The sequence below is a fragment of the Protopterus annectens genome, chromosome 2.part2, assembly GCF_019279795.1.
Source record: "Protopterus annectens isolate FY-2018-M chromosome 2.part2, PAN1.0, whole genome shotgun sequence".
NCBI lineage: Eukaryota > Metazoa > Chordata > Ceratodontiformes > Protopteridae > Protopterus > Protopterus annectens.
In genome coordinates, this window is record NC_056730.1 from 590,032,095 (window position 1) to 590,058,173 (window position 26,079).

A 26,079-nucleotide genomic window follows, 5' to 3' on the forward strand; every position below is an offset into this window, starting at 1 on the left:
TCCTAAGTGTGGTGGAGGCAGTCACGGATGTCAGACTGTGCTGCACCCATAACCCTATGCATCCATTTGGTGTTGCATTCAGAACGTGCCTATGCCTCCATGATGGACCGAAACATGCGGCTAGTGACCCATGATGTGACACCTGCAACAGGTGGTGGATGGACAGCAGTCTTCCTACGAGCACCCTTGTCAATCCCCCTATGTGGGACCTCACCAGCTCTCTGGCTATGACCAGTGTCTAAAACTCACTGATGCCATAGTTGTCACACTGCCCTGTTCAATGTCACCACCCTCTGACTGTCCAATATCTGTGGCCTCTAGGGACTGGGTATGTGTGGGCATACTGAGTGTATGCATTGACAATGGGGGCAGAAGAGGGATGTCAACCTCCAGGACAGATTCAGCCACCAACAACCCCACCTGTGCCTTACTACACCCACCATCATCATCAGCATCTGATGAAACACTGACAGGTTGTGAGGGGAACAGACTTCAACCCTTCCCCGGTCACCTTTGGGAAGCAGAACAACAGCAGTACATTACCACCTGCACTATTATGTATGGTAATCCACACAGATTCATACAGATGAGGATCCACAACTGCATTCCAAGTCCCACATCTTCACATCTCTGCTCCCATGCACAACAGACAAACTCACAACAACATACACAGTCAAGTCAGGCCTGTTATAACATGCACTTCAGCTGCATCCAGTTAACATTGCCAGTGCAATACACCTGTAAGGTATGCAGTATGACAGTGTATATGATAGAACTAAACATAAAACCCAGTACACCTATATTGAGAATGATAAGCCAGTAGTAGTAAGACTGCCTCAGCTTTGCCCCTGCTGAAATCATTATTGCAAACTGAACCCTCGCAAAAAATTTGCCATCATATCCATTTACATTCCTCCAGGTGACAACACCCCTATTCTCAAAAACTTTTTCTCCTGGCTCACCCAACATGTTCTGTATGAAACCATTATACTTGATGACGTCAGCATTGACTGGGCTTCATTGTCCTCCTCACCACCTACTCAGAGCTTCAATCTATTTGGCTTCCACCAACTAATTACCTCACCCACCAGGACCAACAAAAACACTACTACCGGGTCTATAATAGATTGGATACTTACTTCCAATCCCAGTCTCTTTCATAGCCCTTGCATTCTTGTTAACTCTGTAAGTGACCATTCCCCTACCTATATTCATAGAGATTTCAACCATTCACCCAAAGAACACAATAGAGAATGTGACAATATGACTCAATTCAATCCTGTTAAGTTCAACTCTATACTATCCAACATCAATTTAAACTTCCTTTATAACCTCACCCTTAATGATGCTGTAACTACCTTCAACAAGATATTTCTAGATGTACTAAACTCCATGGCTCCATCCAGAAAAATCAGGCAAAATCAAACTGTACCCCTTGGCTCACCAAGCAAATATGCTCTTTTATGCATCAGAGAGATGCTGCCTGGAAAACTTGGATCAAGAATATAACCCCTTCCCTTCTACAACATTGCAAAGAACTTAGAAACTTGGGTAAAAAACTAATCATTAAAGACAAAAAACATTCCTTAACTCCAACCAATATAGCCCACACAAAGACCACAAAAAAGTTTGGTTTGTCATCAACAAAATCCTCCACCCCAGTAACCCCTCAACCCCCAACTCCTTCCCTCACCATACTGCCACAGAGACTGCTGCTCTAATAAACAATCACTTCATTGAACCAATTCAAAAATTAACTCAACAAAGTCCACTGCCTCTGCTCTGCCCTTATCTCCCAGACTCTCCTCCTCCAATATGTTCTCCTTTCAACCTGTTCCCACCACATTCATCAAAACCCAACTGAATAAGCTCAAACCCTGTTCACCCTCTGTTGATAAATTACCTCTCCACTTCCCTAAAATCCCTGCCAAATCCATTTTCTACCTTGTCTCTATTCTCATAAATTGTTCCATTACCAAAGCCCTTGTCCCCCACATATGAAAAGCCTTTTTCACTATCCCTCTCCATAAAGGTGGTAACTCCGCTGACCCATCCAACTATCTATACTATACTCTCCCCATTTCCAAAATTCTCGTAAAATGTGTCCACACCCAATTACTTAAACACCTGCTAGACAACAGTCTTTTAACTCCCACCCAGCATGGTTTTAGACCCCACCACAGCACATCTACTGCATTACTCTCATTCACCCAAATTGTTGCAGAAGTCCATGACAACAACCTTCTAGTTTCCTGTCTATTTCAGGATCTATCCAAGGATTTTGATATGGTCTCTCACCCCAAAATGTTTGTTATTCAGACTTTCTTATCTCCATCTCTCGACCCCCTCTATAAACTGGTTCTCTAGTTACATATCTGATAGACAACAATCTATTCACTGGCAGTCTGTCACCACACCATTTCTACTTGTCAACACTGGCATTCCCCAAGGCTCTATATTGGGTCCACTGTTGTTCAATATATTCACTAACCAATTATACACTGCCACTAACCGCTCCACATTCTTACAATATGCTGATGGCTCAACCCTCATTACCTCCTCCCACAATATCCAGAACTCCTTGCTCTTACCCAAGACACCTTCACCTCCATTGAAACCTGGCTCACTGATAATTAACTAATACTAAATCCAAAAAAAAAAAAACAAAACTGTTACTTTTCCTTCCTAAAACACCGGCTAACCATAAATCGTCCTTCTCCATTACCTCATGTTACAACATGACCATTAGTCCTGAATCCTATACTAAATTACTTGGCATTACTATCAATGATGAACTTAAATTTGATATACATATCAATTACTGTATAAAAAACACACTGGAAACTTGGTCTTCTATACTGTAACCACAAACTACTCTCAACCTCTGCCAAACCCTCCCTTCCCATGTCTCTTCTCTTACCCTGTCTTCTGTATGCAGCGCCAGTCCTTACTAACCTTCAGTCATCTCTACTCTCCAAATTACAGCAAACTTACAAAAAATAGCCAAATTTGCTTCCAATCTACCTTATAAAACTTACAACTGCCTTACCCTTAACTCCTTACAATGGCCTGAATTCCAAACACAACTAGTTCTTCCACAATTGCATATTATACACTCTATTCTCTTTAAACCCACATCCTGTCCCTCCATCTCTAACATTGTATCACTCTATAACCCATGGCATCAGCTTCATACATCTGACAAACATCTCCTAGACATCTATAAACCTACAAAGAACATTGGAAAGTCCCTATATAAATTCTCTGTCACTCATACCTGGAATGCCCTTCCCCTCAACATGACATATTTCTCAAAAAATACAATTCAACCTTGAGCTTAAACAATACCTACAAAAGACCTGGTTCTGCCCTTGTCAAACTCCAACTTGAAACCCTGTACAGTAGCTACTGTTATGATGGCTATATTGCTGACATTCTGAGTATGTGTGCACACCTGAGCATAAAACCCAAGCACCCCCAATGCAAATAGATCTGACACCCGTGTACTGGTATGTACAGCCTGCCACAATGACTGATACAGTATTACACTGCTGAACACAGTAAGCTTACCTGGACGCTCCTCTCCTGTGGACACTGTGGCACCCACCTCCATGATGTATGGTGTGATGGATGCTGGGAGCTGTTGGTTGTTCTAGGTTCAATAAAACCACCAACGCTGAGCAGAAATAAACCTTTATATCAACACACAAAGCTTTCAGGTAAAAAAACCCTTTCTCAATGCTTAATACAGGTTCAATTAAAACGCAATTTAAATAGGAGTCACAAATCACATGACATGCAGCCCACCATCATGTGAATAATTAAAATAATATAATATACAACACTACTAAAAAAATAAGAATCCATATACATATACATAGAAAAAGAATTCACTTTGATAGTATTTAAAAAAACTATATATACACACATTATTTTATCTTTGTGTGCTGTATATGAACTAGTATAGGTTTTAAAGAAACAGCAGAATTTAAACCTGGTGAACTATCTGCTGAAAGTCTGACGATCCATTCAAACTCTTTAACTTCTAATAGATTTCCCATATCACCTCCCCTAATCGATGAAAAAACAGTATCAATCACTCTAAAATAAAATTTATGACTACAGCCATACTCATGAATGTGTTTAAATAACGCATTGTTTTCACATGCCCTCCTAATCTCAGACTTATGCTCTGTTATTCGTTCCTTTAATTTTCTAGTAGTTTTTCCGATATAGAATGATGAACAAGCAATACAAGTTGCCAAATATATCACATTGATGGTATTACATGTTGCCGATACATCAAAAGTATATAATCTATGTGTAACAGGATGCATAAAAGTACTAACATCAGACGTATTATGAAAAATATCACCACAACAAGTACAATTTCCACATCTAAATGTATCATTCTTTCTAAAGGTACATCGACCATCATATTCATTTCTAAAATCTTTATAGCATAGCATGCTCTTTAGTGTTTTCATATTTTTGTAAGCAAAATTAGGCCTATCATCCAGAATAGTTCTTATTTCATTGGATGCCATCAAAACAGTCCAATATTTACTAATGATATTTCTAACAAATATTGTTTTAGTATTATAGGAAGTCACATATCTAAGTTTCTCTTCCTTGATGTTAGCTTGTTGGTTATTAGGTATATAATCATCAGTAGACGAAAATATCGGTTTGCAAGAAGTTGATCTATTTTTTATTGTCTTAGTTTTGATCTCAGTCAAGATATTAGGATTATACCCGCTATCTAAAAAGTCAGAATATGCCTCATCAAGCTGTTTCATAAAACACACATCATTTGTATTGTCTGCTGATTCTAGTAAATTGTGCCATAACAATGCTTTTAAATATATGTGGAGCATGCATGCTAGAACCATGTAAATATCTCCCTGCATCAACCTCTTTTTTATATACACTTGTGTTTATTACACCATCCACAAAAGATATACTAACATCTAGAAAGTTTATCAGACTACTTGAATATTCCATCTTGAACTTCAAGAAACTAGTTGTACTATTTAAAAAAATTAAATATTCAAACAATTCAGACATTGACCCTTTCCAAATCAAGAAACAATCATCCACAAATCTTTGGTAGAAGCATACATTAAAGTTTAGAAAATTACTACCATCATAGACGTATAGTTTTTCCCACTGGTATAGTACTAAATTTGCATAAGTGTTTGCTACTGGAGTACCCATAGCCACACCAGAGAGTTGTAAGTATAACTGCTTATTAAACAAAAAAACATTATTTGACAATACTATATCCAGAAGGGAACAAATATTCTCAATATGTCTAGCTGTAAATGATGGCAAAGAAACCAAAAATTCATGAATAGAATTAATACCATAGTCATTAGGAATGACAGTAAACAATGAAGTAATATCTAATGTAACAAACAATAAATTATTCTCATTGACCCTTAATTTATCCAAATTCATATACCAACATTTAAGTTTCAAAATAAAGTCAGTTATATCTTTCAACACAGTTTCATAACCAGATAAAAAAGGGTGTAATTGCTTCTGTAGGTACACAGAAATGGGTTCTGTTATCCACCCCTTGCCCGAAACTATTGGGCGCATAGGTAGATCAATCCAAGATTTATGAATCTTCAGTATACCATATAACTGAGGTATAATGGGGCATGTTACTGTAAAATAGTGGAATAAATCCAAGTCTATATCTCCAGATAGTTGTAGGTCATAAATATACATATTAATATTGCTAATATATTTTTTAACCTCCATTTGTGATATGACTTTAAATGCTGTAGTATCCAACAATAATCTAGCCACTGAGGAGAAATAATTGTCTTTATCCATAATTACAGTTACGCCCCCCTTATCTGCCTGTTTAATTACTATACTGAAACTATTTTGTGAGTCTTTCAGGGCTACAAATTCATTATAGGATAAGTTATAATTCTTCCTAGGGACGTCAGAATACAAACGTCTTAACTCGGTTTCACACAAGTCATGAAAAGCAATAACAACAGGTTGATTCATGGGAATAAAAGTACTGCATCTTTTGCAACTCAATTGTAAAGAAACAGAATTTTTAAATAATTTTAAACTCACATCCCTAAGGAATAGTTTCAAAATTATTAATGCTGACACAATATTATCACTCGCAGTGGGTATAACCCTAGTCCTTTCTGTAGAAGTTTAAAATGTATAGTCTCAAGTACTGGAGATGAAAGATTCAAACCACTTGCCTCTATCTTCGGATTAATTTCACTTGTTTTGCTGGACTACTATTTTTCTGTTTTGCTGAATACGATGCTTGTCTCGTAGTGGTTCTCCCTCTTGAAACAGAGCGCTCTTGCACTTTTTCAGCTTCATTCAACTGAAATGGTTTCTGAAAGAAGGTGAGTGTGGATTGATGTAAACCCCTCACACTTTCATTTGTCTTAATCACGCCAACACTAGTTCCACTCGCTTGTATAATCACCTCGCCATTTCTCTCTTCTGTTTGTGATGTTCTAGGTTCACCAGGAATTCCTCTATGACTGACAGTAGTTGTCCCATCACAGGCGCTCTACCAGTGGGGGCACAATCTTTGACAACAGCAGCCGCCCTTTGTTGTACAGCATGCACCATATCTGTGGCCCGGTGTCAGACCTGCTCATAGGTCCTATTCAGTTGGCCAGTCTGATTGACAGCCCACACAAGGACTGCCCACAATGCTGCCCACTGTTCCCAATTGTGCCTAGCCCTGGACAGCAAGATCTGATGGTGGTGTCTCAGTCCATCCAGTATAATGTCATTCTCTGCAGTTAAGAAGGGTGTGTGTCTCCTGTAGTACATTGTTCCTGAAAGACAACAAGAGGGGAACATATTGCAGGACCAGATACATGGACATCTACTATGTACAGATCCAGCATACCCATAATGGCCTGCACTATCCACTCCTCCCTCACAGATCATACCTCACTGTCTGGCAAAACACTACATGTGTGGATATTACCAATATAGTAGAAATACTGGGGTATGTCCCTGTGTGCTGTGACAGATTCTGCTCTATGTTCCTGCACCCATCACTGCAGTCTACTGTGGTGAGTCCCCTATGGGCAAACTCCCACTAATATGTCATGCAGCTGCTGTCAAACAAATAGCAGTGTGCTATTACAATGACTATATGGGAACAGTCCAGCAACACCAGTGTCCCACAATGACAGACAGCAGTGCAAACCTGCTGTAATGTATGTTCCCTGTAGGCATCATACCTCTCATCTATACAGATGTTTGCAGACTGTCAAGATGTTTGCCCATAGTCTTGGTCATTTTCACAAAAACTTGTGGATATCTGACAAATGGTTGACCCAACATTGATGGCTGATGTCAGAAAATAAAGACATACATCTGAGTTTCACACGTCATACCCTTTGCCACACAGTTATGCTACAGTAATATCAGTTTAGTCTATTCATGTTCTCTTACTTTGTACGAGCAGTACATAAACACTGTCACTGAGGTTGGGCCTTTGTCCCCCCATTAATTATGGCTTTGTCCTAAGTTCTTGCTGTAGGAGGTCAACAAGTATGTTAGGCATAGCATGCAACCAAACAGGGACAAATATCAACAGAAACAGGGACTTAGCCAGAGTACATCAGGGACATTCAGGGTCAGTTTTACAATGTTAGATCTAATTATGTGAGACATGGACAGAATGAGAGGAGGTGAATTACATATATTGGTTGACATTACAGTGGTGTACACCCCCCTTATTGTCACTATGTACTACGTGTAATCCATTAGCTTTCCTACAACAGCCGACCATTGTAGGTGGGATTGACATGGACAGAGCTGAGATGTGATTGAAATCAGGGACAGTTGAAAGGCATGCATGTAGGTGTAGGACAGCAGAGTATCAGTGACATGTCAGCACCATAGATCTAAGACAGGCTTACTGCTGTAATCCCTATTCCACATACCTCCATCCTCCCATCTGCATCCTGTTATATGGAGAATTCTATTACATAACTCTCCTAAACAGTGTGCCACTCAATCAAAGCCACCAAGGCAAAAAAGCACACCCAACACACTAGTCATAGGTGACTCAATAGTGAGGCACACTGATGTCCCACTCACTAGGCTGAATAAGGACAAAGTAATAGTCAGCTGCCTGTCAGATGCCAGGATCTGCCACATAATGCATGCACTCAGGTCCCTCAACAACAGGTCCAAATATTACTCTGTCATTGTACATGTGGGTGTGAATGACCTGAGATGTACCTCCCTGGATTACATGAAAAGAGACATGGAGGAGCTCTCAGATTATGTAGCCCAGGCAGGTATGATCCTAGCTCTGAGCAGCCTCCTACCATAACCCATAATGATACCACAATCATCATCTTCTTTCGGCTGTTCCCGTTAGGGGTCGCCACAGCGGATCACCTGTTTCCATTTCTTCCTGTCCTCTGCATCTTGCTCTGTCACACCAACCACCTGCATGTCCTCTCTCACCACATCCATAAACCTTATCTTAGGCCTTCCTCTTTTCCTGTTACCTGGTAGCTTCATCCTTAGCATTTTTTTCCCAATATACTCAGCATCCCTCCTCAGCACATGTCCAAACCAATGTAATCTTGCCTCTCTGGCTTTGTCTCCAAGCCTTCCAACCTGGGCTGACCCTCTAATATACTTATTCCTAATCCTGTCCACCCTTGTCACACCCAGTGCAAATCTTAACATCTTTAACTCTGCCACATCCAGCTCAAACTCCTGCCTTTTTGTCAGTGCCACTGTCTCCAACCCATAAAACATAGCTGGTCTCACTACCCTCTTGTAGACCTTCCCTTTCACTCTTACAGGTACTCGTCTGTCACAAATCACTCCTGACACTCTTCTCCACCCACTCCATCCTGCCTGTACTCTCTTCTTCACCTCTCTTCCACACTCACTGTTACTCTGAACAATTGACCCCAAGTATTTAAACTCATCCATCTTCGCCACCTCTACTCCTTGCATCCTCACCATTCTTCTATCTTCCCTCTCATTTACACACATATATTCTGTCTTAGTCCTGCTGACCTTCATTCCTCTTCTCTCTAGAGCATATCTCCATCTGTCCAGGGTCTCCTCCACCTGTTCCCTGCTCTCACTACAGATCACAATGTCATTTGCAAACATCATAGTCCATGGGGACTCCTGTCTGATCTCGTCTGTCAACCTGTCCATCACCATTGCAAATAAGAAAGGGCTCAGAGCTGATCCTTGATGTAACCCCACCTTCACCTTAAACGCATCCATCACTCCCACTGCAGACCTCACCGCTGTCACACTACCCTGGTACATATCCTGTACCACTCTTACATACTTCTCTGACACTCCTGACTTCCTCATACAGTACCACAACTCCTCTCTAGGCACCCTGTCATATGCTGTCTCAAAGTCTACAAAAACACAATGAACTCCTTCTGACATTCTCTGTACTTCTCCATCAACACTCTCAGAGAAAACATTGCATCTGTAGTGATCTTTCCCAGCATGAAACCATACTGCTGTTCACTAATCATTGCATCCCTTCTTAACCTAGCTTCCAGTACTCTTTCCCATAACTTCATGCTGTGATTGATCAATTTAATCCCTCTGTAGTTACTACAGCTCTGTACATCACCCTTATTCTTAAAAATCGGTACCAAAACACTTTTTCTCCATTCCTCAGGCATCCTCTCACTTTCAAAGATTTCATTAAACAATCTGGTTAAAAACTCCACTGCCATTTCACCTAAACACCTCCATGCTTCCACAGGTATGTCATCTGGGCCAACAGCCTTTGCATTCTTCATTCTCTTCATAGCTATCCTTACTCCCTCCTTGCTAATCCATTGTACTTCATGATTCACTATCCCTACATCATCCAACCTTCTCTCCCTCTCATTCTCTTCATTCATCAACCCCTCAAAGTACTCTTTCCATCTCCTCAATACACTCTCCTCGCTTGTGAGTATGTTTCCCTCATTATCCTTTATCACCTTTACCTGCTGCACATCTTTCCTAGCTCAGTCCCTCTGTCTAGCTAATTGGTACAGGTCATTTTCTCCCTCCTCAGTGTCCAACCTTTCATACAACTCTTCATATGCCTTATCCTTAGCCTTTGCCACCTCTCTCTTTGCCATGCACCTCATCTCCTTATACTCCTGTCTACTTTCTTCATCTCTCTGACAATCCCACTTCTTCTTTGCCAACCTCTTTGCCTGTATACTCTTCTGTACTTCCTCATTCCACCACCATGTCTCCTTGTCGTTCTTCCTCTGTCCCAATGTGATACCAAGCACCTTTCTAGCCGTTTCCCTTACTAGCTCTGCTGTAGTTACGCAGCTATTTGGTAACTCTTCACTGCCACCCAGTGCCTGTCTTAACTCATCCCCGAACTCCACCTCACAATTACCCTTTTTCAGTTTCCACCATTTGATCCTTAGTGCTGCGCTCACACTCCTCCTCTTCCTCTTCTTTATCACCAACGTCATCCTACAAACCACCATCCTATGCTGCCTAACTACACTTTCTCCGGTCACCACTTTACAGTCTCCAATCTCCTTCAAACTGGCCCTCCTACATAAGATATAATCCACCTGTGTGCATCTTCCTCCACTCTTGTATGTCACCCTATGCTCCTCCCTCTTGTTAAAATACATATTCACCACAGCCATGTCCATCCTTTGTTTAACACCATACCTACCCATCACTTCCTCATCCCCTCTGTTCCCTTCACCAACATGCCCATTGAAATCTGCTCCAATCACCACTGTCTCACCCTTGGGTACAGTCATCACCACTTCATCCAATTCACTCCAAAATGTTTCTTTCTCATCCATTGCACACCCAACTTGTGGAGCATATGCACTAACAACATTCATCATTACACCATCAATTTCCAGCTTGATAAACATCACTCTATCCGACACTCTTTTCACCTCCAAAACACTCTTCACATACTGTTCCTTCAGAATAACTCCTATGCCATTTCTCCTCCCATCTACACCATGGTAAAACAATTTGAACCCACCTCTTATACACCTAGCCTTACTCCCCTTCCATCTGGTCTCTTGCACACACAATATACCAACCTTCCTTCTGTCCATCATATCAGCTAGCTCTCTCCCTATACCAGTCATATTGGCAACATTCAAAGTTCCGACCCTCACTACCACAGTCCTAGCCTTTCTCATCTCTTCCTGCCTTCGGCCATGCCTTCCGCCTCTTCTCCTCCTTCGGCCAACAGTAGCCCAATTTCCGCCAGCACCCTGTTGGCTAACAGTACTGGTGGTGGTCGTACAAGAAGAAAAGTAAACTAAGGGAATCCAGTATCTGTCTGCCTGAGATGACATGATTGACATATCTCAATGCTTTGCCAGAGATGGCCTACATCTGTCACCCCTGGGCTTCTGGATACTGGCCAAGGCTCTTGCCAACCCTATAGTGCCTTTTTAGGCAGTGTTCCAAAGACCAAATTACCACTGTAACAGCTACAAATAAATGCAATCTGAGGGTCATGCTCCTCAATGCTAGACGTCTAAATCTCAAAATGCACTCGCTCGAAGCACTCCTTAAAATGGAGAACATAAACATTTGTGCTGTAACAGAGACCTGGTTCAAGGCAGCAGAAAGCACCCCTGCACTACCAAGCTATAGCTCATTCCACACCTTTCAGCCCCAATACTTGGACCAAAGCTCCAAAGGTGGTGGCGTTTCCATATTCATAAAGAATGCGCACACCTCCAGACTGGTAGCCCAACATAACACATCAGAGATACTTCAGGTGTAGCTAACAATGGGTAAGACAGTGATCCAGGTCGTTACCTGCTATAGGTCACCAATCATGTCACAAGACTCACACTCCACATTCCTAAGCACCCTGGATAATATTAGGGTCCATCCTAACACTCTCATACTGGGCAACTTCAACTACCCCTCCATTAACTGGAAAAACTACTCATGTACCAACACAATTCTCCAACGTTTCCTGGAATTCATTAATCCCAGTGCCCTGGACCAGCTCATTCTTACCCCCACTAGAGGTAGCAACATCCTTGACCTGATCATTACTAACATGGGCGACCATTCCTCTACACCAATAGTCAACGCCTCCCTGTTTAGATCCGACCACATACTAATCACCTTGGAAATCCGCATCCCTACCACCCACCCCTGCAAAGGTAACCACCATGAAAAACTTCTCCAAAGCTAACTTTAGGCTCCTAAAAACAGAGGTGGCTAACTTCACGGCACCCATGCAAATGGAGAATAGTTGCATGACTGCCAAATCATATACCAATGCACTGTATGAACACGTACACAAATGCATGGATTTTGCCATACCCAATAGAACCAAGACGCTCTCCTCCAAATAAATGAAGCCAATCTGGTGGTCCCCTGCCATAAGCAAACTACACCACAATAGGAGGAAACTGATGTGGAATAAGGTGAAGTCCCAAGATTGGAAAAACTCCCTTATCAGCCTCAACAAAAAGTTGAGATCCCTCATCAAATCCTCTAAAGCTAGCTATAAAAACAGAATTGCAGCAGATAGTAAAGACAACCACAAGGCCTTCTATAGTTATATAAAGAATCTTCATGGCAATACCCAGATTTGTTCTGAGCTACTGCACAATGGTACCTCCTATGCCAAGCCAACAGATATTGCCAGTATACTGGCTGACAAATTCAATGCCAACTTTACCCCCTCTCCCTCACCAAAGGACCAATCATAATACCAGTAGATTGCCAGGCACCCAGTATTACTGCTGCACAGGTTAAAACAGCACTGTCCAAGGCCAAGAATACAGCTTCTATGGGACCTGACACTATCGCTGGCTGTGTTCTTAATGAACTACAGAGTGAACTGGCACCTAACGTGTGCCCTGTTTAATCACAGTCTCACCTCAGGCTTTGTCCCTATTGAATGGTGCACTGTTGCAATCTTCCTTCTTCACAAAGGATGAGTGACTACAGACCCTGGAAACTATTGTCCCATTAGCCTAATGAGTCTGTTATGCAAAGCTATGGAGCGCATCATCATGGACCTAATAAACAAGGATATAGAGAATATCCAAACTCTGGATCCCACACAGTTTGGTTTGTGAAGGGTAGGTCATGCCTGCTCAACCTGGTCAACTTCTTTGAGTCAGTTACCAGAGCTGTGGATGAAGGCAAGGTGGTTCATACAGCCTACCTTAATCTGGCCAAGGCCTTTAATACCATTCCCCACTCAGGAATTCATCCCTATATCACTAGGTGGGTTGCAAACTGGCTCACAGATAGAACACACAGTGTGACAGTAGCTGACTCCAAGTCAGACTGCTGACCTGTCACAAGTGGAGTCCCACAGGGTTCAGTCCTGGGTCCTCTCCTGTTTGGCATCTACTTCTCTGAAGTCCAGGGAAACACAAAGGGACTCTATCTGACAAAGTTCACTGACGATTGCAAGTTGGGAGCTATTATTAACTCCCCAAGTGATGTTGGCACCCTACAGAAAGGCCTCACTGAGACAAACAACTGGTGTCAGAAGCATGGCCTTAAGCTCAATGCCAAAAAAATGTGTCATCCCCTTTGGTAAAAACCTGGTAGTCCACTGAAGACAGAAGGAGTTATAAGATATCTGGGAACACAGGCTGACAGCAACCTCTCTTCTGACCACCACATTGCGACTGTGGTCAGAAAGTCCTTCTATGTGGCATACCTCCTTACTAAGGGTTTTGCATCCAGGAAGAAAGAGGTCATTGTCTCTCTCTACTCTTCCCTCATTAGGCCAATCATTGAGTACAATGCACCATTTGGCATGTACCTCACTAGACACATGCAACAACTGGAGAGGCCGCAAAAGTACCTCAGAAAAAGGATCCTAGGCCTTAAACACTTGTGCTATATGGACAGACTCAAACAACTCCAACTATTCTCTGTCTCATATTGCCTACTTAGAGGCGATCTCTGCTTGACTTACAAAGCCATGTCTGGCCCAGCTCTGTTAGAAATGCTACATCCAAATAAATCCCAATCCCTCCTTACCACACACTCCAGAGACCTCAACCTCATTACCACAATCAACAGAACAAGCTGGAGGGACAGGTTCATAACCCAGAGACTGCCCATGCTATGGAATAAACTTCCCATACATGTCAAACAGAGCACCTCACTGGCCCCCTTCAAGAGAAATCTTGATGAGTGGATGGGAAATAGAAAATTCAGCCTGGGGATCACTCAAGTGGCTCTACTTGACAGAAGCAATGGGAACTAAGGTCGAGTGGCACAATGCCAGGGTAATCCTATGGGCTAGGCTTGTAAAGGCTCCAGGGCTATTAGCTTAGTACACACCTATAAACCTATGAACCTATGAATATACCTGGTGGAGTGCAGTACTCCTTTGTTGAACTTTTCTTCCAGTAATATTTTGATAATACACTCTCTGTGTGTGTTACGTCTCATACAGACCTGTTCCCAATGACCAGCTACTTGCCTTTTTAAGGTACTGCTCATTATCTGTGGCACAGAATTGCTAACTGCAGCCAAAACAGCCATATTAGCTAATGACATGCCACCACAGTGCAATAGGTAAGGCCTTCATGTAGGCCTTGGCCCCTGTCTTAGTTTTTTGAGATGGACAATACTGAAGTGTGAAGACTACAGTATCACTGAGGGTAGGTACAAACACCATCCACTGTAGAGATTTATGAAGTATGTTCACAGTTTTTCCTTATATGTGTGGTCAGTGTCCCATACCATTGTGGTTATCTGGCAGTGCACTGGCAATCATTGTGAGTTGAGGTCCGTAAGGGAAGAGACACATGTGTGTGTCACACTTCATACCCATCAGACTATGCATGCTACTGCAATAGCTGTTATTCTGTCAACTTACTATCTTTGTGGGGTCAAATTGTTAAGCATGTCCAGGGTACACTCCCAGTTTTCACATTAGTTTTTTATGTCAGTTACATGCGTAATGTCTGTAAGTAGCAAGCAGTAAGTTTTGCTGGAAACACCTATTTAAACTAAAGCCTGCATAGTGTCATGGGTTAATGCAGTGTGCTCTAGTTGAGAAGGACCCAGGTTCAACATTTGGCAGAGGTGTTTATTCTCTACATGTGAGTTATAATGTAATAGACACATAGGCATTTAAGTTGAGTGAAGCAGTGTGGCAAGCTGTTCTGTGCAAACCTCTGCTAAGAAAAGGAAAAGGGGGTGATAGAAAAGTGGTGAAAAGGTAGCAATTAGGGGGAAAACAATGTGGAAGGCAGGTGGGGATGTGCAGGACGGGAGTAAGAAAGAACCTTAGCTATCCATTTCTTGTACAGCAACAGCTGCACATTTTGACAAGTTTTACAGATGAATTTGGACTCTCAAACCCCAGAGAGAGGGGTGAGGACAACATAAATGTGTTGTTAAGCCAATTAGACCAAATTAGTTGTATCCAGTGGACAAGTGTGAAATTGGGAGCTACGTATGTGGCGATATTTTTTTTGTGGGACAGGTGCCCATTTTCTTAAGGAGTAGAATGTTGGGGAGGGGACATAGGTACATGTGGGTTGGTAAGCTGGGTAGGAGAGGATGCAATAGCAGACAGACATTACAGCAGACAGGGGTGGTGTGTGATACATGAAAGGGTAAACACTTTGGATGGGGAGGGTGTTGTGGAATTGCAGTCGCATGTGCCTCCAGATGGCATCAGCATTACTGACATCCCCACCCATTGGAAGTTGACACTGCTCCTTTACTGCCCCAAAAGTGGCTGTGCTGGAAGCTGGGCACCAGGGCCAGCCTTTCCCACCAGTTTGGCCAATGTGCCCTCAATCTGGCTCAGGCAATATTCATAGGTCCAATGATACCATGTCCAGCAGTTCTTGCTGGGTGACTGCAGCTCCTCTGATACCGCTCACAGGGGGGGTTGGGTCCTGTCCCCTGAGGCAGTTCCACTTGACACCACAGGTGGTGCAGGGGCAGAGGAGGGGGCACCACTGGTCTGGGTCCTAGATGTGCTAGGACTGGTGCCACAGTCAGTTGAGGCAAGGTAGGTGAATCACCAGGAACCAGCCTACCCTGACATGCTGTGGTGATGGAGGAATAGCAAAAGTATAGGTTAGTTATGAACAAAACATAATGATAACAGCATGCCAGGACATTGGAAATAACCCAATTACATATCAATGCATATTATGTGAAACACAACAATACATGACATAGCAGTCAGTATGTTAACAGTATGCCAGTAACAGTTACAGCATAAGGCCGACAAAACAGGTAATTCAACAAGATATGTTAATATGCAACCATTATAATACATTGCAATAATAATACACATGCCTCAAATACAAGTAATTTAACAACATACTTGAATAGTAAACCATAGGCAATGGATAACAATAACAAATAAATGAAGGTAAGGGGTGGGGAGAGAGAAAAAAACAGTCCATTAATACCATTATAAACTATTTATTTGACAACAGTACTACTATCTACTCTACAGGTCTGTCTTTGTTATGTGTACAAGTCCCCTATAGCTGCTGTATCACATACATACCTCTTAAGCTATTCTCATGGGACAGTATGGGCCAAACAGTAACAACTGTGGGTACACAACTACACAGAACACTGGCACATCAGGTGGACCTATATAGCTACTAAGGTGTACTGTAAGCTGATGTAGGGTTACTTTGCAATTTATGTAATCATTTCAATAGTAATCCTGTGACAGATGGATTATGCACTACTAATTATATTACATGACAGCGTGGCACTTGAGAGACACGTATGTGTACAGTACAGAACTAAACAACTATCATGCCTTACTTGGCAAGCATGGGGATAGAACCCAATAGCAGTGACTGCAGAGGACATCTGCATGGAATGTATGAATTGACTGCAGTAATTTTAAACAGACACTCCAGGCATACAGTCATACTAAAATTACATGTTATTTATTTCATTTTATTTTATTTTTATTATAGCTATTTTCTTTATGTTATGCTGTACTTTCACATTCTTGCTAATGATTTTAACAGTCTGTGACACACAATTATTTACTCATAATATGGGCTATCTCACCCATTTACCTGTAGTTCCTGTGGAGAGAGAATCTGTAAACATTACATGACTGATACTGCAATATTTAGTGCTACACAGCACTGGATTCAAACCCTGGTCTGTGTGTGGTAAAATGTACTACAGACAGAGCATTTAACAAACTGAGCTACTGAGGCACTGCTGACTACTGATTGACTGATATTTGCCTAGAGCTCACCTGGAAGCAATATATGACCTGGTAGTAGTACTACAGTTGTATACTAGACTGCAGTGACAGTTGAACAAACTTGCATGAAATGCAAGCATGACAGAGATAGTAGGTAATCTATACATAAGTATACAGAATGCAGGTGTACACAATATATTGTTAATGGTTTGAAATAACCTACTGAGCTTAATATAGCTTGTTTTCCCACCCTTACCCTCCATTGGGAACATTTAAAAATGTGGCACATCACCTAGCAGCATGCAAACCAGTGCAGCTGAGCTGAGCAGTGCAAAAACCCAAAGACCCATATGCTTAGCAATGCTTAGCAGTGCACAAACCAGCCAAGCAGAGCCGAGCAGTGCATAAACATTTTCAGCCATTATTGTGTTTATGTGGTGCTTAGCAAGTCTTAGCAGGTCTTAGCAGAGTGCAGTGGGCCAGAATTTAAAAATAATTGGTATAATTTGTATTTCAAAAATAAATATTTATTTTACCTTCCATGTATTCAAATGCTGCACCTACTGCTCATGAGGCCATACCTTCACCCATTTAGCTATGAGGATATGTGGAATTCTGCTATGCTTTTACATATAGTTCTAAGTTACCTATAAGCACTGCTGAGCACCACACCTTGCCATGCAAACCTGTTCAGCTATGCTTAAATATGACCTATAAATAAATAATTAATTGCATCCGGTTTCTATTTTTAAATGTCTGTCAGGTGTCTCGGCACCAGTTAGCATTGCTGCACACAAACATGTTTTCTTTAAAAAAAACACTTAAAACAATAAAATAAACATTGACGTAATATGATTGGACAGTGCAGGGAGTCTCTTACTCATCTCTGGACACAGATGGCACTACACTCCTTACACTGATTCAATAACTGTGTTTCATGGCTCTCTCTCAGCAACGCATCATGATTAATTTGCATGGCATTCTGCCGAGGGGCAACCATGTACATGGACACAGTAACATTCTGTGTAGACTCTACACTGTGCCTACATGGATTTTATTAAATTCTGGGGTTAATATATTTCATTTAACTAAACTTATAAGTGTGTTTCTAAATGTTAAACACATACTTCCTGTAAGAGAACATCATTAAATTATAAGCAATAGAATTGGTAACTTTAACAGTATATAAGTTAAGAATTTTGTATTATTTGTTTAACTTTGTTTAGTAAATGCATTGCTGGGTTAGCTGAATGTCAGATCTATGTAATATACCAAAAGTGTTAAGACGTGTTACAGTGCTGGTGATTTTGTTTTCTTTGTTCCTGTGTAACTCACTTCCTTCACAGGTCATTTATGAAGCGATTGACACTTGGAGAAAGCATGAAAACAAACAACAGTTCCATTTCTGTCAGAATGCTAGATTCCTCCTGCCTTGAGCTGCCCTGAAGAAAATCTAGTCAAAGTTAATAACTATATCTCTGAAAAAAAGAAAATAACTTCTTTTTCTTTCTTTTTTCCAAGTATATATGTGAAACATTGTCTCATTATAGCACCTTTCTTTTCTTTTCTTAGAAGTGAAGACTTGGTAAGACAAAAGTTATAGTAATGTTTTATACTCAGATGTAACATATAATTTGCTTACATTTTGCATGTTAATAGCTTATGCTGTAGTGTCATTAACTGTAACTCTACATATTAACTGTACATATTAATTGAAAGAAGTAAAGTTAGATGATTGTTACTGATTAGAGCAGCTTAAAATAACTAAGAAGAATGAGAAGCTCACAGAGGAAATTTAGCAGCTGTTGTGTGCTGTGAGTTGTCATTTTCACATGCCGTAGTCAAATTCTGATGTCAGTATGTGAAGCTTAGAAGAGCACAACAATTCATAATAGCTAAAACACACAGTCAAATTAACAAGCAGGAATTATTTTATATTTAGTCAAGATTGCTTGTAATACTAGAATTAATAAGATAAAGCATCTTATGAATAATATGTATATGCACAAAGAATGCAATATCTACTATGTAAGATTAATAGAGCAGTATCAGTAAGTTAAGAAATATGTACACATACTATAATCTTTCAAAGAGAGTTGATGATTAAATAGCACTTTGATAAGACATTTTGGAAATACAAGAGATATAGAATAAGGCAGAACATTAACTGGAAAATAAGACAGTACAAGATCTCATATAATTTACATAGAAAAGTCATATAAAAATATTTGAAAATAGTCTGAAAGCTGAATCTTGAAGCATGTTCATGTGAACTTTGAAGAATTTTACATGTATGTTATTAGATTCACTACCTGAAATAACTCATCTCGTAAGTCAAAGCTGATATTTGGGTGTTTTGTTTTATTACTGAATCAGTACATTCATTAAGCAGATTTTTCAATATGTTTGAATCTGGGAAGGGAGAATGAAATTTGAATTGAACATGCTGTAACTTTTGAATACAATATAGATTGCAAGAAGAAAAAGGAACCAATGAACTCACACACTAGCCAAATAAAATAACAGAAAAAAACTAGCCAAAACTAAAAAAACACAATTTTTAATAAGAGAATAGTAAATACTTTTGTTCACACTACAATTTCATCAGACCATCTAGTGTTAGCAATATGGACTGCAAGTATTTTTGACTCCATAGAAATAGCAAAACATTCAAATCAACCTCAGTAATGTACATATTTTATGAAGTAGTTTAATAAGCTAAAGGATTTTTAATTAGTTTGATATCTGTCATGTTAAGAGTATTGTACAATGTTGAGATATAGACACTTGTACTTTAAAAATGAATTCACAGCTTTTGTTAAAGTTATAAAATGTGTGTCTTTTAGCATGATAAATGCATATGTGCATTGGATTTTCTGTTTGTATTATAGTTTAATATGATAAAATTATCTGTCACCTGTAAGTTTACATGTGTCTTCATCTATTTAGGCCCCACTCTGTTATACTTATTTATTTAGAAATCTACTTATAATAATGTTGAATGAGTGAATAATTTAGGAATATTAATGGGTAACTTATACTACTATCACATAAACAGGTATATAATATACTATTCTTAGATTATTTAATATTTGTAATTAACAGAAGAGGATTAGTAAACTTTTATATAGTAATGGGGGAACAGTTTTAAATGTCAAAATATATTACTAAATTAATAGTCTCTTATTATTTTTACCTATATATAATATTCTATTAATTATCTGTAAGTCACGGTAGCTTTTGGCTAGTTGTTTATGAATTTTTAGGTATTGGTAGGTAGAGCGATAGTATAGTAGTTTGTTTGATAGACAAACAAGGAACTTTGGTATCCATGGTAGGTTGTGTTCTATAAGCAATATATACAGTTATAGTTGTAGACTTGTCTTTGTTTTTGTTACTTATGAGTTTTAGTAGTTTAGTTTATAGAAAGGAAGAATTAAAAAAAATGTGGAATGTTAAGATAGTGTTGGAGGAATGTATTAGAGTCTTATATATAATTAAATTAATATGGTGGATGAATTTGTCATATTATCCTTTAAAAGAAATCTTTTTAAATACACAGTATGGATAGTTTTAATCTATTATCTATAAATATAAATGTATTAAGTAATGCCAACAAAAGGAAATCATTAACAAGATATCTAAATTTAAATTGAAGAGATATATTCTTGTAAGAGACTCACTTAATAGATAAAGATACACAATATTAAATGTTATCTTCTGTTTCTTTTAACAAAATGAGGAGAGGAACTGCTAGACTTTGAAGTATACTACTACATTTGCTATATTACTGTAATGTAATATAAAAAACTCCTGCCAATAAGAAAGCACTACAGAAGCATTAGATGCAGGACATCCAGATTCCATAATAGCTTCTTCCCACACACTATCAGATTACTGAATAACAAACCCATAGCCTAATGCGCTACTTGGGTAAAACATTATTTGTGTTCAATATGTCATTGTTGTTTACATAAACTATTTGAATAGCTCACTTCATACATTTCTGTCTAAACTAGGAAAACTGTGAACTGTACGTTTATGGTATATATTGGTGGTGGGTAAGTTTACATGTATGCCTCTCTTATGTATTATAGTACTGTTGTTTGCATATCCATATATTTCTGCTGAGTCTATTCCTGCTGTTGTATTTGTTGTGTTTCCAATATAAATAGAGCTTTCAAAATTGTTTTACTTTATTTACTTTTTGTATCATATTTTTTATTTATTTTTATTTAATTTAATTACATTTTTTATTAATTTAGTCTTCCTTCTGTAAACTCTCATTCATATGGTATGAGCCTGAGTATCAAAATTTTGTGCAGTGATACGCACATTTTCCTCTGTGTTGCTCTCTATGACAATAAAATTTACTTTGACTTTGACTAATGCCTAAGGTCATGAAATCTATTAATGATCCCAAAGGAATGTATATATTTGTAATAATTAAATAAATAATTAAATATAATGGCAAACTCTAATTTTACTGGATCTCTGCAATAGGTGCAAGAGTGGCTAAAGGTCACTTAAACGTACTACAAAATCATCTGAAGGGTGGTTTAATTTTAGTAGGGGGTTTTAACTGCATATCTTGTATAGAAGATATCAGTGAGCAGAAGAAAGCTAAAATACTAGCTTCAGCTAAAGCACTAAATAGATGGATTAGTGATCATTTATAATAATAATATTAGTGATAATAATATATTAGTAATAATTCAGTTGAGTTACTAGTAAAAGCAGATGATAAGTCATTGTTTTTCACTCATTGTTCTTATGCACATGGGATGCAAACTAGAATTGATAGGATTTATGCCTCTGTAGATTTACTTCATAAAGTCAATTATATTAAAATTATTCATTGTCCTTTATCTGATCATAATGCACTCAGTATTAATACAGTAATGTATATAAGGAAATTTCAGATTATTTATAGAATCCCACTATATATGAGAAATTAAAAAAGTTTAAGTGTTACCTTAATGAACAAATTGAGAATTTTGTCATCTTTGAATGATAATGGCCAGGTTAATAACATCATACTATGGGACTCCTTAAAATGCATATTAATGACAGAAATGGAAGATGGGCTAGTAATATGGGCTACCTCACCCATTTACCTGTAGTTCCTGTGGAGAGAGAATCTGTAAACATTATGTGTCTGATACTGTAATATTTAGTGCTACACGGCACTGGACTCAAACCCTGGTCTGTGTGTGGTAAAATGTACTACAGACAGAGCATTTAACAAACTGAGCTACTGAGTCACTGCTGACTACTGATTGACTGATATTTGCCTAGAGCTCACCTGGAACCAATATATGACCTGGTAGCAGTACTACAGTTGTATACTAGACTGCAGTGACAGTTGAACAAACATGCATGAAATACAAGCATGACAGAGATAGTAGGTAATCTATACATAAGTATACATAATGCAGGTGTACACAATATATTGTTAATGGTTTGAAATATCTGTGAAGTCAACAAACAATATCAGATCATGGAGTGGGCTATCTCACTCATATACCTTGCTTACCTTCTGTTTGTGGATGACAGAGCATTATTTGAATAATATTGGCCTAGAAACATCCTTGAATGGTACTGTATGTGTTAAAAAAGACATTTGACAGCCATTATATTTGCATTCTACAGCTATTACAGTGTTATACTTGACTGCAGCACCTTATCTTATAGCCTGAATGCATACAGTTGTACTGCAATGGTTAAATCACAACAATCCTGATGTACACAATTTACCTTAGTGTTATTGGCATTGGTTTGTGTGTTATTGCAGAACAGTTGGCATTAATCATTTCTTGACAAACAGCTCTAATTCCACACTTATTGCACTACAAACTTCATTGCATATACTTTAATGCAGTTTCTGGAACTGTTTTGAGTTTTTATTGGACAACAGTTGTCATTATTCAGGTCTTGCAATACAGGTCTACCTCCACAGTTATTGCACTACAGACTTTATTGCATATACTTTAATGCAAGTATTGGTATTGTTTCAGGTTTTTATTGCACTAAAGTTGGCATTATTCATTTATTGCACTACAGCTCTAAGTCTACATTTATTGCAATACAAGCTTTACTATACATTCTTTATTGCAGTTAATGCTTTACTCTTTCTTATTTATTACAGTTAGCATAATACATCCATACTCACCACACTCACGGTGCAACCTGGCCAAGTGCACAGCATGCACCTCGAGGTTGCAAGTCCTCTCCTCAGCAGCTACTGGGAGAGAAGCACACCATTATACATACCAGTTAAGCAGACATTCAGATTAGATATTGGTGAAACAGAGGTAAAAGTACTTAAATACATATGGGACATTCCCTGCCCAAAATTCTTGGACCCAGGTGTCCAAGAGATCCCCCTTTCATCTCTTCAGGTCATCATGGTGGTGATGACATTGTTCACCTGTGAGTGGGATACCAGCTGTACTGGTAAGTTCCCTTACCAGCCAGTCCCAGGCCTCTGCCTTGCACTCTGAGCCCTGGTAACATCCCTGCAGAAGCTAGTCTTCATGTTTTTTTTACTAGGAGTCTGACCATGACCCTGGTCTCCAGAATGATCTATTCCTGCCCCCAAAAGTGTGAACCCTCACCAACGCCTGCTGTACTATCCTTCAGACACATAACTTTAGTGGATTATGCTGTATTCCCACCTACTGGGTTTAATATAGCCTGTTTTCCCACCATTACCCTCCATTGGGAACATTTACAAATGTGGCACATCACTTAGCAGCATGCAAACCAGAGCAGCTGAGTTGAGCAGTGCAAAAACCCAAAGACCCGTATGCTTAGCAATGCTTAGCAGTGCACAAACCAGCCAAGCAGAGTCGAGCAGTGCATAAACATTTTCAGCCATTATTGTGTTTATGTGGTGCTTAGCAAGTCTTAGCAGGTCTTAGCAGAGCACAGTGGGTCAGAATTTAAAAATAATTGGTATAATTTGTATTTCAAAAATAAATATTTATTTTACCTTCCATGTATTCAAATGCTGCACCTACTGCTCATGAGGCCATACCTTCACCCATTTAGCAATGAGGATATATGGAATTCTGCTATTCTTTTACATATACTTCTGAGTTACCTATAAGCACTGCTGAGCACCACACCTTGCCATGCAAACCTGCTCAGCTATGCCTAAATATGACGTTTAAATAAATAATTAATTGCATCCGGTTTCTATTTTTAGATGTCTGTCAGGTGTCTCAGCACCAGTTAGCATTGCTGCACACAAACATGTTTTTTTAAAAAAACACTTCAAACAGTAAAATAAACATTTACATAATATGATTGGACAGTGCAGGGAGTCTCTTACTCATCTGTGGACACAGTTGGCACTACACTCCCTACACTGATTCAATAACTGTGTTTCATGGCTCTCCCTCAGCAACGCATCATGATTAATATGCATGGCGCTCTGCCAAGGGGCAACCATGTACATGGACACAGTAACGTTTAGTGTAGACTCTACTCTGTGCCTATATGGATTTTATTAAATTCTAGGATTAATATATTTCATTTAACTAAATTTATAAGTGTGTTTCTAAATGTTAAACACATACTTCCTGTAAGAGATCATCATTAAATTATAAGCAATAGAATTGGTACCTTTAAGAGTATATAAGTTAAGAATTTTGTATTATTTGTTTAACTTTGCTTAGTATATGCATTGCTGGGTTAGCTGAATGTCAGATCTAAGTAGTATGTCAGAAATGCTAAGAAGTGTTACAGGGCTGGTGATTTTGTTTTCTTTGTTCCTGTGTAACTCACTTCCTTCACAGGTCATTTATGAAGCAACTTACACTTGAAGAAAGTGTGAGAACAAAAGACAGTTCCATTTCTGTCAGAATGCTAGATTATTCCTGCCTTGAGCTGTCCTGAAGAAAATCTAGTCAAAGTTAATAACTATATCCCTGAAAAAAAAAGAAAATAACTTATTTTTCTTTCTTTTTTCCAAGTATATATGTGAAACATTGTCTCAAAATAGCATCTTTCTTTTCTTTTCTTAGAAGTGAAGACTTGGTAAGACAAAAGTTATAGTAATGTTTTATACTCAGATGTAACATATAATTTGCTTACATTTTGCATGTTAATAGCTTATGCTGTAGTGTCATTAACTGTAACTCTACATATTAACTGTACATATTAATTGAAAGAAGTAAAGTTAGATGCTTGTTACTGATTAGAACGGCTTAAAATAACTAAAAAGAATGAGAAGCTCACAGAGGAAATTTAGCAGCTGTTGTGTGCTGTGAGTTGTCATTTTCACATGCTGTAGTCAAATTCTGATGTCAGTATGTGAACCTTAGAAGAGAGCAACAATTCACAATAGCTAAAACACACATTCAAATTAACAAGCAGCAATTCTTTTATATTTAGTCAAGATTGCTTGTAATACTAGAATTAATAAGAGAAAACATTGTATGTATAATATGCATATGCACAAGGAATGCAATGTCTACTATGTAAGATTAATAACAGAGCAGTATCAGTAAGTTAAGAAATATGTACACATACTATAATTTTTCAAAGACAGTTGATGATTAAATAGCACTTTGATAAGATATTTTAGAAATACAAGAGATATAGAATAAGGCAGAACATTAACTGGAAAATAAGACAGAAAGCAATTTAAGGAAAACGTCTTATTACATAAACCTACATATGGGAGAAATGTCAGTGTACAAGATCTCATATAACTTACATAGAAAAATCATATAAAAATATTTGAAAATAGTCTGAAAGCTGAATCTTGAAGCATGCTCATGTGAACTTTGAAGAATTTTACATGTATGTTATTAGATTCACTACCTGAAATAACTCATCTCATAAGTCAAAGCTGATATTTTGGT